Source organism: Pseudophryne corroboree, chromosome 4 (assembly GCF_028390025.1).
Source record: "Pseudophryne corroboree isolate aPseCor3 chromosome 4, aPseCor3.hap2, whole genome shotgun sequence".
In the NCBI taxonomy this organism is placed as follows: Eukaryota; Metazoa; Chordata; class Amphibia; order Anura; family Myobatrachidae; genus Pseudophryne; species Pseudophryne corroboree.
Genome location: NC_086447.1, coordinates 130,256,703 through 130,270,870, shown reverse-complemented (window position 1 = coordinate 130,270,870; position 14,168 = coordinate 130,256,703). Strand labels below are relative to the sequence as shown.

At 44.8% G+C, this 14,168-nt stretch overlaps 1 protein-coding gene across 2 annotated transcripts in view; it reads left to right on the top strand.

Moving 5' to 3' along the window:
• TAF1B (TATA-box binding protein associated factor, RNA polymerase I subunit B) overlaps positions 1-14,168 on the top strand; it is a 316,001-nt gene that overhangs the window by 102,060 nt on the left and 199,773 nt on the right. The window lies entirely within an intron of this gene.

Sequence of the window (14,168 nt, the reverse complement as noted above, 5' to 3'; positions counted from 1 at the left end):
TGCTCCACCTGTGGGTCTTTTAAAATGTGTCAGTGAGTAATGAATACACCTATTCAACTGCTAGGTGACCTGGAAAGCATGAACTGCTGGGGGTACTTGAGGATCAAGGTTGGGAACCACTGATCTAGAGCACAGGTTCTCAAACTGGGTCCTCAGGACCCCACACAGTGCATGGTTTGCAGATCTTCTCACAGAATCACAAGTTAAATAATGAGCTCCACCTGTGGATGTTTTAAAATGCGTCCGTGCGTTATGAATACACCTGTGCACCTGCTGGGTGACCTGCAAAACGTGAAATGTGTGGGATCCTGGGAACAGAGTTTGAGAACCACTGATCTAGAGCATAGGTTCTCCAACTTTGCCCTCAGGACCCCAAACAGTTCATTTATTCCAGGTCTCCTTACAGACTGACAAGTGAAATAATTATCTCCACCTGAGGATCTTTTAAACTGTATCACTGAGTAATGAGTACTCCTGTGCCCCTGCTGGGTGACCTTGTAAATTGTGAACTGTTCACAATCCAAAACTATGTGGGGAAATGTCTCTTGGTCTGTTGTTACCAAAGTTGAACTTCTGATGTGAATGTTTGGCATACTATAAAGGCAACTCCTCTCATCACCCAAGGAAACCAATACCTACAGTGAAGCATGGTGGTACCAGCAAAGTATTATGCAAGGAGGGTTCCCTTGTTATTGGTAGAGAAAAGTCTGACACGATTTATCTTGTTTTACATAGAGGTATGTAGACTTTAAACCAGGCACATTTATTAATGGCGCTGGTGACATCCCCAGCCTTTCTGTTACACACTTTAATATAGACATTTTAATACAGCAGCCTATGCACCAGGATAATCACCAGGTAGAGATGCACAAAGAGACCTGATCTGTGTAAATGATGGTGCTAATAATATAGTGTGTGTGTGTGTGTGTGTGTGTGTGTGTGTGTGTGTGTGTACACACAGTTGACGTTTTTTCATGTCACCCAGCAGCTGCACTGTGTATCACCAACTGTCACATTTTAAAAATCTACAGGTGACCTGCAAACCGTGTGGGGTCCTGAGGATCGAGTTTGAGAACCTGACCGTTTTCACCAACATGATTGGACACTTTAGATCACATGACTGTGCATTGTTAACCAACGACCGCACACCTCAGGCCTGATCTACTTCCAACTGCAATTTGAACCTAATCACAAAGCCACCGCTGAATCACTCCACAAGTGTAAACAGTACCAGCTCTCACAGAGACACTGCTCATAGGGTAGTAGCATATCACTGCCTCACTATGACACGTTTTGGACAGAAACAATTCCCAAAATGTCCAATTTACCTCAATTCTCAAAATATTTCACATCAGACCTCCTCAAACATGACTTACTGTATACAAGGATGCTCTCTCTATTCCCTGAGCAGCCACTTCAGAACCAGCAAACATCTGTGTCACCCTACATTATATCCACATAGAACTATTTTGTCACAACAGGGACAATCTTATAAGATAGATATACCACCTTGGGTTGTTGAATGCTGTGTCTTCCAGTTAGTGGCTTATTCATAGAGAGACGGCTGACACGTAGAGCAGCGAGTATTATTTGCCCACAGTCACTGGCCTCTGTCCAGTGACACAGATACACTAAGCTGCTTTATGATTCTGTGAAAATATACTTGGAAAGCCCACTGTAGGCCTGGGTGAGGCTCTCCCTCTTTCTGTATTGCAGCAGGAAACGTCTGGCAAGGCATTGTGTTCAGGTTTTAGCTGAGAGTAATCTCTTGTGTAACAGAAACTCTAGCTTGTCCTTACTTGTCTCATGTATGACCTAATCGAGAAAACAAAACCCCGGTATATTTTGTGAGATTTCTATAAAACATTTTTTCCCAGCAATTCATGCAGTGTTTTTTGTGTGTATTGAACTCCGTTCTACAAAAAAAAAAGGGGCGAGAGGGGTGTTTCAATATATAATTTATAATAATTAGCATGGTAAAGGTTCACTTAAAGGTCCATAGGCTTCTGTATCTGAAATCCATAAGGAATGTCTCTAATCGTTTTCCTAAGCGTTTGGGACAAAAAACAGTTTGTTTTCTGTTTTTTTGTTCTTTAAACTAAAGTGTAGACACTGAGCAGGTTGTTTTGTGGTTGGTTGGGTGTGTGCAATATTTTTTGGGAAGATTTCAAAGGCAATAAATGAATAGAGAATAAACCACAACTGGGCAAAATGCTTTCAAGGGAACATTTTTATTATTATCATTATTAACAATTGTTTTGAAGAGAACATATGCTAAAAAAAATGCATGAGCTCACTCACTGTTGCAGATACATTATTCAGGAAACATTGACTTAACAGTAATACATTTTATGTGTATACTGTATGTATATGTGTGTGTGTGTATGTATATATGTGTGTGTGTATGTATGTATATATATATATATATATATATATATATGTGTGTGTGTATATATGTATATATCAGTGGTTTCCAAACTTTTTTGAATCACGGCACCCTAGAATATCAGAATTTTTTTCACGGCACCCCTAGGCCAAAAATTTCTTGTTGAGAAATTTAGAAAGACATATTACATTAAGTAGATTGCGTTTATATGTCATCCTTAGGGTCAGTTGTGTGGCGAGGGACAAGATTTGCTTCTGTTTGGCCACATATTTTATGACTGGCAGCCACCAGCACTGGTTTTGCCTATTATATTGACCATGAATAATTTGAATTGGTCCTGGACCACCAACCCAGGGCACCCCTGCAAGTGTCCCGAGGCATCCCAGGGAGCCACGGCACACAGTTTGGGAACCTCTGGTATATATATATATGTGTGTGTATGTGTATATATATATATATATATGTATATATATATATATATATATATATATATATATATATATAATATTAACATGAGATACATACATGCACATTGGCCCTCATTCCGAGTTGTTCGCTCGTTATTTTTCATCGCATCACAGCGATTTTCCGCAAACTGCGCCAGCGCAATGTTCGCACTGCGGCTGCGCCAAGCAAATTTGCTAAGAAGTTTGGTATTTTACTCACGGCATTACGAGGTTTTTTCTTCGTTCTGGTGATCGGAGTGTGATTGACAGGAAGTGGGTGTTTCTGGGCGGAAACTGGCCGTTTTATGGGTGTGTGTGAAAAAACGCTGCCGTTTCTGGGAAAACGCGGGAGTGGCTGGAGAAACGGGGGAGTGTCTGGGCGAACGCTGGGTGTGTTTGTGACGTCAAACCAGGAACGAAACTGACTGAACTGATCGCAGTGGCAGAGTAAGTGTCGAGCTACTCAGAAACTGCTTAGAAATTTCTATTCGCAATTTTGAGAATCTTTCGTTCGCAATTCTGCTAAGCTAAGATTCACTCCCAGTAGGCGGCGGCTTAGCGTGTGCAATGCTGCTAAAAGCAGCTTGCGAGCGAACAACTCGGAATGAGGGCCATTGTGGGTAGGTACGCGTTTCACGTTTAAGTCACATGAAATCTAGTTTTGTTATGTTGGCTGCTAATACTCTTTGAGATTTAGACACTGGTTTTACCCTGAGTTTGTCTCATGTTGGTGTGTATGTATGTCTCATGTTGGCGTGTATGTATCTTATCATTATCAACCAGATCTCAGTAGATGGCTGAAATTTCAGTTGGCAATAGCTGTGATTAGGCAGCTTCAGCCCCATAGGATCCAGCCATTTGGCCTGAGCATGTTTGTCCATTTGGGCCATCCACAGATTGGACATAGACCTGGGTCTTTGTATTTTCATCTTTGTAATCCATTTATCTTATTCCTGGTCTAAATAGCAACCATATCAGTTGTGCAGAGAGGTCTATCCACATTTCATCTCTCTACACTTTATCTCTCGCCATGGTTTGATGCATCTTCCCCAAACACTTTATTCTCCTGATGAGAATATTTACTGTACCAGTATATTGCCAGGCTAATAATCAGCCAACATCAACACTAAAATACTGACAACAATGGGACTAAACTTCTTGTCAGGTGACAGAACCTTGCTAACGAGTGAGGCTTCCTCAGGAGCCAGGTCACTGCCATCATTCTGCTAGTCGGATGGGAGAAAACATTCCACTGTGTAGAGCTATTTTTTTTCTTTTTCTCATACGTCCTAGAGGATGCTGGGGTCCACTTCAGTACCATGGGGTATAGACGGTTCCGCAGGAGCCATGGGCACTCTTAAGACTTTTCAAAGGGTGTGAACTGGCTTTTCCCTCAATGCCCCTCCTCCAGACCTCAGTTTTAGAAATGTGCCCAGCAGGTTTTTTATTTTCAGGGAGGACTGCTGACAACAGTCTCCCTGCTTCATGGGACTGAGGGGGCAGAAGTAGGAACCAACTTCCTAAATAGTTTCATGGCTCTGCTTCTGGCTGACAGGACACCATTAGCTCCTGAAGGGTACTGAACGCTAGCTGTGCCTAGATGCTCACTCCCACAGCACGCCGTCACCTCCCTTGCAGAGCCAGAAGTCAGAAGATAGGTGAGTGTTAGAAGAGAGATCTTCAATCGAGGTGACGGCTAAAGGTAACGCGCGGGTGGCTGGTGCGCAGCGCTCCATACTGCCCACACAACACAGGCACTGCAGGGCGCTGGGGAAGGGGGGGGCATGCCCTGGGCAGCATGAAACCTTATAAAACTGGTAGAAAAGGGGCATAAGATGCCGAAGCACAGCCCTACCCCCGCCAGTATAAATATAGTTATCAGAATCTCTGAGGAGAAAAGCGCCATTGCGGGGGCGGAGCTTCCTCCTCAGTCAGCCAGCACACTGCTCAGCGCCATTCTTTCTCTCTCCTCAGGCTGCAGAGACCACGCTGGTCCTCCTCCACTACTGAATACAAGTATCAGGGTGCAAAACGGGGGGGGGGAGGGCACAGTGAAATTGGTGCTTTATATTGTGTATTTACATTATAAAAAAGCGCGGCATGTCAGTGGGCATTTTATGTTTCACAGGCATTGTGTTACTGGCGCTGGGTTTGTGAACTGGCTGCTCCTATCTGTGTCCTTCTGACAGATTTTACTGTGGGTCTGTCCCCTATAAGTCCCGGAGTGTCTGTGGTGTGTTTGTGCACGTGTGTGACATGTCTGAGGCAGGGAGTTCTTCCCCTGAGGGAGCCATTTTAGGGACACAGAGTTGTAATGTGGTGCCGCTGCCGGCACGCCACGAGCCTGAATGGGTGAAAGAAATACGTGATAGTGTGAATCATATCAGTAGGAGATTAGATAAGTGTGAGTCTCATGCAGAAAGCTGGAGAAAATCAGTAGAAGATGTGATTTTTCAGGGTTCTGCTTTCTCATCCGCAGGCGACCCCTCTGGGTCACATAAGAGACCGTTTGCAAACATTGTACATACTGATACCGACACGGACTCTGATTCCTGTGTCGACGATAGTGATTCGAGGGGGATAGATCCTAAATTGGCAAAAATCATACAATGTATGATTGTTGCTATAAAGAAGGTCTTAGAAGTTACGGAAGCCCTACTGTACCTCAGAAGAAGGCTTATTTCTATAAGGAAAAGAAATGTAAGGTAACTTTCCCTCCTTCCCACAAGCTAAATACTCTTTTTGAGGGAGTTTGGGTGAATCCTGATAAGAAATTTCATATTCCCAAAAGGATTCAGATTGCTTATCCTTTTCCATTAGAGGACAGGAAAAGATGGGAGTCACCCCCGGTGTTAGACAGTGCACTGTCAAGGTTAACAAAAAATGTAATTCTCCCTGCACCTGGCACGGCTTCACTAAAGGAGCCGGCAGACCGCAAAATGGAGACTATGTTAAAATCTATTTATGTGGCCAATAGTACGCTGCTCAGACCCACCATTGCTTGCAAGTGGGGGAGTCGTGCCATTGAAAAATGGTCAGATAACTTGTCATCGGAAATTGACACGATTGATAGAGACGAGATACTCCTAACGTTAGGTAATATCAAAGACGCTGCCGCATACATGCTGGAAGCTATGAAGGATATTGGACTCTAGGGTTCAACAGCCGCTACCATGGCAGTATCGGCTCGGAGGGCGTTGTGGATTCGCCAGTGGAATGCTGATGCAGATTCCAAAAGAAATATGGAGGCTCTCCCATATAAAGGTGAGGCCTTATTTGGTGATGGGCTGGATGCGTTCGTCTCGGCGGCTACCGCAGGTAAGTCAACATTCTTGCCTTATGCTCCTGCACCGGCGAAAAAGACACATCACTCTCACATGCAGTTCTTTCTGCCCAACAAATACAAAAAGGCCAAAGGTTCCCCCTTCTTTGCAGGTAGGGGAAGGGGAAAGAAATCCGCAGCGTCTCCAGGATCCCAGGAGCAGAAGTCAACCCCTGCTTCTGCCAAATCTGTAGCATGATGCTGGGGCTCCCTTGCAGGAGTCCGCTCGGGTGGGAGCACGTCGAAAACTTTTCAGTCAAATCTGGATTCAATCTGGCCTGGACCCATGGGTCTTACAAATAGTGTCCTATGGGTACAAACTGGAGTTTCAAGACGTCCACCCATGCCGATTTTTCAAATCGACCTTGCCAGCGTCTCTTCCAGAAAGGCAATTCAAAAATTATGTCAGGATCAGGTCATTGTCCTGGTACCCTTGTCACAGCGAGGAGAAGGTTTTTATTCAAGCCTCTTCGTAGTTCCGAAGCCGGACGGCTCGGTCAGACCGATTATAAACCTGGAAAAACTGAATCTCTACCTGAAAAGGTTCAAAATCAAGATGGAATCCCTGAGGGCAGTGATTTCCAGTCTGGAGGAGGGGGACTTCATGGTGTCAGTAGACATAAAGGATGCTTACTTGCATGTTCCCATTTATCCTCCTCACCAAGCTTATCTGAGATTCGCAGTACAGGATTGCCATTACCAGTTCCAGATGTTGCCGTTCGGACTCTCCACGGCACCGAGGGTATTCACCAAGGTGATGGCGGAGATGATGGTCCTACTTCGTCAAAAAGGAGTCAATATAATTCCTTATCTGGACGATCTCCTGATAAAAGCGAGATCCAGGGAACAGTTGGTGCAGAACCACGCCCTCTCCCTGTCAATACTCCAACAACACGGTTGGATCATGAATTTTCCAAAGTCGCAGTTGGAACCAACGACAAGATTGTCCTTTTTAGGGATGATTCTGGACACAGAAGTACAGAGAGTATTTCTTCCAGTGGAAAAGGCTCTGGAAATCCAGGAAATGGTCAAACAAATATTGAAACAACAAGTGTGTCGATCCATCAATGCATTCGGTTGTTGGGGAAAATGGTAGCGTCCTACGAGGCCATACAGTTTAGCCAATTTCATGGCAGAGTATTTCAGTGGGACCTGTTGGACAAGTGGTCCGCATCCCACCTACACATGCACCGGAAAATAATCTTGTCCCCCAAAGCCAGGATTTCGCTCCTGTGGTGGCTACACAGTTCTCACCTATTAGAGGGACGCAGGTTCGGGATTCAGGACTGGGTCCTGGTAACCACGGATGCAAGTCTCCGAGGCTTGGGAGCTGTCACACAGGGGGAAAGCTTCCAAGGAAAATGGTCAAGTCAGGAAGCCTGCCTACACATAAACGTTCTGGAATTGAGAGCCATTTACAACTGCCTTCTACAAGCGGTACATCTTCTACAAGATCATCCCGTGCAGATCCAGTCGGACAATGTAACAGCAGTCGCGTACATAAACAGGCAAGGCGGAACGAAAAGCAGAGCGGCAATGGCAGAGGTGACAAGGATTCTCCTCTGGGCAGAAAGACATGTAAGAGCTCTGTCAGCAATTTTCATTCCGGGAGTGGACAACTGGAAAACAGACTTCCTCAGCAGACACGATCTCCATCAAGAAGTCTTTGCAGAGGTGGCAAGTCTTTGGGGAGTTCCTCAAGTAGACATGATGGCAAGAAGCTTCAGAGATATTGGTCTAGGTCGAGAGACCCTCAAGCAATAGCAGTGGATGCACTGGTGACCCAGTGGGTGTTTCTGTCGGTATATGTTTTCCCTCCACTTCCACTGTTTCCAAAAGTTCTCAAGATAAGAAGAACAAGAGTTCAAGCAATCTTCATTGCCCCAGACTGGCCAAGGAGGGCTTGGTATCCAGATCTTCAGGAGTTACTCATAGAAGATCCTCGGCCTCTTCCTCCTCGAGAGGACCTACTACAGCAGGTGCCGTGTGTGTATCAAGACTTACCGAGGCTACGTTTGACGGCATGGCTGTTGAGCGTCGGATCCTAGCCCAAAAGGGTATTCCCAAGGAAGTCATCCCCACTCTTATTCAGGCCAGGAAAGGAGTAACGTCTAAACATTACCACCGTATTTGGATAAAATATGTGTCTTGGTGTGAATCCAAGAAGGCTCCTACGGAAGAGTTTGAGTTGGGATGTTTTCTCCTTTTTCTGCAGGGTGGTGTGGATGCGGGCCTTAGATTGGGGTCAATCAAGGTCCAGATTTCGGCCTTATCTGTTTTCTTTCAAAAACAATTGGCCTCCTTTCCAGAAGTTCAGATGTTCGTGAAAGGGGTTCTGCACATACAGCCTCCATTTGTGCCTCCAGTGGCACCATGGGACCTTAATGTGGTGTTGCAGTTCCTTCAATCAGATTGGTTTGAACCTCTGCAGGAGATAGAATTGAAGTTTCTCATTTGGAAAGTGGTGATGCTTTTGGCCTTGGCATCTGCAAGGCGGGTGTCTGCGTTGGGGGGCCTTGTCTCACAAGAGCCCTTTCCTGATCTTCCATGAAGATAGGGCAGAGTTAAGAACTCGTCAACAATTTCTTCCAAAGGTGGTTTCGTCCTTCCACATAAACCAACTTACTGTGGTGCCAGTGGCTACTGACACTTTCATTGAGTCAAAGTCTCCTGATGTGGTTAGAGCTTTGAAGATTTATGTCGCAAGAACAGCTCGGATACGGAAAACAGAGGCTCTGTTTGTCCTGTATGCTCCCAGCAAGATTGGGTGTCCTGCTACTAAGCAGCTGGATCAGAGGGACGATTCAGCAAGCTCATTCTACGGCAGGCTTGCCGGTACCGAAGTCGGTGAAGGCCCATTCTACTAGGAAAGTGGGCTCATCCTGGGCGGCTGCCCGGGGTGTCTCGGCTTTAGAACTTTGCCGAGCAGCTACTTGGTCAGGGTCAAACACATTTGCTAAATTTTATAAGTTTGACACTTTGGCCGATGAGGACCTCAAGTTTGGTCAATCGGTGCTGCAGGGTCATCCGCACTCTCCCGCCCGTACTGGAGCTTTGGTATAACCCCATAGTACTAAAGTGGACCCCAGCATCCTCTAAGACGTATGAGAAAACAGGATTTTAATACCTACCAGTAAATCCTTTTCTCCTAGTCCGTAGAGGAGCTGGGCACCCGACCGTGGCCCTCATTCCGAGTTGTTCGCTCGCAAGGCGATTTTAGCAGTATTGCACACGCTAAGCCGCCGCCTACTGGGAGTGAATCTTAGCATCTTAAAATTGCGAACGATGTATTCGCAATATTGCGATTACACACCTCGTAGCAGTTTCTGAGTAGCTCCACACTTACTCGGCATCTGCGATCAGTTCAGTGCTTGTCGTTCCTGGTTTGACGTCACAAACACACCCAGCGTTCGCCCAGACACTCCTCCGTTTCTCCGGCCATTCCTGCGTTTTTTCCGGAAACGGTAGCGTTTTTTCCCACACGCCCATAAAACGGCCTGTTTCCGCCCAGTAACACCCATTTCCTGTCAATCACATTACGATCGCCTGAGCGAAGAAAAAGCCGTGAGTAAAAATCCAAACTTCATAGCAAATTTACTTGGCGCAGTCGCAGTGCGGACATTGCGCATGCGCACTAAGCGGAAAAACGCTGCGATGCGAAGAAATTTTCCGAGCGAACGACTCGGAATGACCTCCCCAGTGCGTACTTTACCTGCAGTATGTTCATTATAGTTACACAAGTTGTGTTACATTTGTTTTCAGCATGTTGCTGCAAATGGATCATGCCTGTTGGCGTGTGTTATGTTGAATGCCATGTTGTGCGGCATGGTTGAGGTGTGAGCTGGTATGAATCTCACCATTAGTATAAAAGTAAATCCTTTCCTCGAAATGTCTGTCTCCCTGGGCACAGTTCTTATAACTGAGGTCTGGAGGAGGGGCATAGAGGGAGGAGCCAGTTCACACCCTTTGAAAAGGCTTAGTGTGCCCATGGCTCCTGTGGAACCGTCTATACCACATGGTACTGAAGTGGACCCCAGCATCCTCTACGGACTAGGAGAAAAGGATTTACCGGTAGGTATTAAAATCCTGGATTTTTTTTTCCTGTTGGAATTGGCCGGCTGTTGTTGACTTATAAGCAATGATAAGGAAAGCTCCTGTGTTGTTGTACTCGCTAGAAATTTTTCGGGAGCCGCTTATAGGCACTAGCAAGTATAAGTGAGTCGCAAACCAGTTAATTATCAGTGCATGGATTAACTATAACCAAGGCTTATACAAGGTCAGTAGCTTTCTAGGGGGCCACAGTAATGGCTGAGAAGGGCCGCATAGGAAGTGTCATATATTTTATGCAGTATTGCCGCAGGTATATATGTACATGTTATGTTTTTCTGGTGGGAGTCATGTATTTAAAAATGTGTTTGTGTGAGAAATATTTCTATTTGAAAAAACAACATTTTTCCTTCTATTAAAAGGGGCTTGTTAAGACATCAATGCTTAAGTTTTTCAGTTCTACATGTTTAACAAATGTTGCACGATTGCGCCTTTTTTCCGGTACACGGTTATCACTGTCTAGGAGCTGGCAAGGAGAAGAGCATAGCAAATATATAGAAATGCACAAATTATTTGTTATAAATTAGAATTTCCGAAACTCTGTCCTCAAGGTACTCTAATAGGGGTCTTCAATTAGCTGCGCCGGAGCAATACAATCAGCGGGGGTTGCCCTGCGCATGAATCCCAAAGTTGGACTGAACTTCGCAGCTCCATGAGCTGTGACGTAAAGTCTGCATATAAACCGGAAAATCGGGTTCATGTGCAAGATAAAACTCATTGATTCCACAGTTTTCGAAGAATCAGTGGGTTTCCAACCCTGAATCCTGATTTTTAGGTACATGAAAAAGGCTATTAATTGAGTAGCCTTTAACCACACTGTGTGGGATTTTTACCTCCAATTAGCCATGGGAAAACCCCTGCAGCTAATTGAATACCACCCTAACAGTCCAGGTTTTAAGGCTATCCCTGCTTGTTCGCAAATTTGTATAATCAAACTGACTGAGAGTCTTAATTGAGTCACCTGTGCTTCAGCATGAATATCCTGGTCTGTAAAGATGCCTTGAGGACTGAGTTTGGGAACCACTGTTATAAATGACCTAAAACAATATGCGGAGACTGTTTAGAGGAACACTGGTTAATGTTACAGCAGAACACGGTCTGCATGGGTTTCAGTAGATACCTCTTCCCATAAATGTCACCCTTTGTGTGTTTCTTAGAGGCCAGGGGCGATAAGCAGGTTGGCTCACCCCACCCTATTACTTGACTGACTGACAGGGTAATCCACTTCGCTCATCTTGTCATATTACATGTGCCATCATTAACTTAGTTTACACTGTTTCTAGAAGACACATCCGTCATAATAATACATTTTATACTGGCAGATGGGCTCTCCAGTAAATGCTGTACTCTGTCTTACATATTTCTTGTCATAAACTGCACCCAGCACTGAGCAGGAGATTTATTAAGCCTGGTGAAGTAATAAAGTGGAAGGTGATAACGCACCAGCCAATCAGCTCCTAACTTCCATGTTACAGGCTGGGTTTGAAAAATGACAGGATCTGATTGGCTGGTGCGTTTCAACTTCCACTTTATCACTTCACCAGGCTTAATAAATCTGCCCCTATATCTCAGGATTATATTGTGTGTGGGTAAATGGTAAAGACTGGTTTACCATGTTCTCCATGGCTGCATTTCCTGATGAATGTAGTTAATTGTGTAAGATTAAAGGAATAAGGGAGGACTGATTTAGTTATTTCTATATTACGCATATTCCCCAGCACTTTAAGTAGAATATTTCAGTCATTCACATCAGTCCATGCACCAGTGGAGCTTATAGTCTATATTCTGTACATTTTAGGGATAATGGCCCTCATTCCGAGTTGTTCGCACGCAAGCTGCTTTTAGCAGCTTTGCACACGCTAAGCCGCCGCCTACTGGGAGTGAATCTTAGCATAGTAAAATTGCGAACGAAAGATTAGCAGAATTGCGAATAGACACTTCTTAGCAGTTTCTGAGTAGCTCCACACTTACTCGGCAACTGCGATCAGTTCAGTCAGTTTCGTTCCTGGTTTGACGTCACAAACACTCCCAGCGTTCGCCCAGACACTCCCCCGTTTCTTCAGCCACTCCCGCGTTTTTCCCAGAAACGATAGCGTTTTTTCAAACACACCCGTAAAACGGCCAGTTTCCGCCCAGAAACACCCACTTCCTGTCAATCACATTACGATCACCAGAACGAAGGAAAAACCTCGTAATGCCGTGAGTAAAATTCCTAACTGCAAAGCAAATTTACTTGGCGCAGTCGCAGTGCGAACATTGCGCATGCGCAATTAGCGGAAAATCGCTGCGATGCGAAGAAAATTACCGAGCGAACAACTCGGAATGACCACCAATGTTCTTTGTTAGAAGCCAATTATCTACCAGTATGTTTTTAGAGAGGAAACCGTTGCAGCCCAGGAAATCTCAAGCAAACACGTGGGGATGTGCAAACTCCACACAGATTAGCCTTGACTGGGAACTGAACTCATGACCTCGATGATGTTAGGCAGCAATACTAACCACCATGCTATCCATGTTGCCCAATCAACCTGAGGGGGTATTTACTGATGTTGCTCAAAGGTGAAACAATAACCACCAATCCGCAATTAGCTTACACCTACCTGCTGCAAGTTAGACAGTGATAGGAAAATGTCTGATTGCTATGGCTTTGGATTCGCTAGAAGGAAGTGCTGTGTTTTTGTTATTCCTTTTAAACAGTTTCACGATAATGGCAGAAATACTGACACAATACAGATGACATAAATGTTTGGTACAGCTTTCTTTGCTTTGTAGGCCTATAACATACCATTGTTTTGAGATGCTATGGGGTTGATTCAGTTGCGGAAATTACCTGCAATGTGCCAGTGCAATAGCATTGGGATACCAGCAACGGCACTCCAAGTCATTCCGATTATGCCCCAAACTTTTATTTTTGTTTGCAGTCCTTATCAGGGTACTTAAAGATTATTACCTTCTGCCCCAGTCAGTTCTCCTCCTCCCAAAATTGAAGGAGAGCTGATTGGGGCAGGAGATGTGGGTGTGTCATAAAGAGGCAGGACTACTTTCTGACTGTTCCCCCCCGTTCTCCCCTATTAACCTTTCCTACCCACTAATGGCAGAAGTGCATGTTGCTTCTCTTCACTAGTGCTTTGCTGTGCTATACATGCCTACCCAACTGCTCGCCAATCAGAGAAGTATCATCCATTAAGTGTTAGCATAGCAGAGCCCTCAAATAGAGACTGTCCCACTGATACTGGGATGCATGGGAGGTATGTGAGTATTAATGGCTTTGGCCACAATAAAAATGTATGTGTGTGCAGATCATAAGCTCAACTGGCACAGTCACTGATGTAAATGATTAAAGATTCTATAGTAAAGCTTATTACTAGTGTAACTCTTCTGTCAACTGTGAGCACCCCAATATTATCGTGAGATTACCTACCTAAAACTATGAAGGTTTTGCCTTGCATAGTGGGTGGTGGTCTGACACCAGGGGTGATAAAAAAACAAACATTTCTGCAGTCACCTCTCTCTATAAGGAGAAACCTGGTCAGCAGAGGTTAATGGCCCCAGATCAGGACCACTTTCAAACCAAACATTTCTAAAAAAATAAAAATTGGAGTACCTTTGTTTCAACTAGAAAAACTCTACACAACCTACACATATTTTGTTGTTTTAAAACAAAAACAAAAAACCACTACACTCTTTTTCATTAGCGCTTTGCTCATTAATTGTATAATGCATAGGCAGGGCCGTTTCTATCCAATTTGGCTCCCAGTGCGAGATTTAAAAGTGCCCCCCCCCCCCCCCCCCCCATCGCTATAAAAAAAAAAATGCGCCCCCCCCCATAGCTATAAAAAGAAAAAGAAGGCGCGCGTGCTCCCGACAAGGGGGTGTGGCCTGATTAAAATGTGCGTGGTCTCATTAA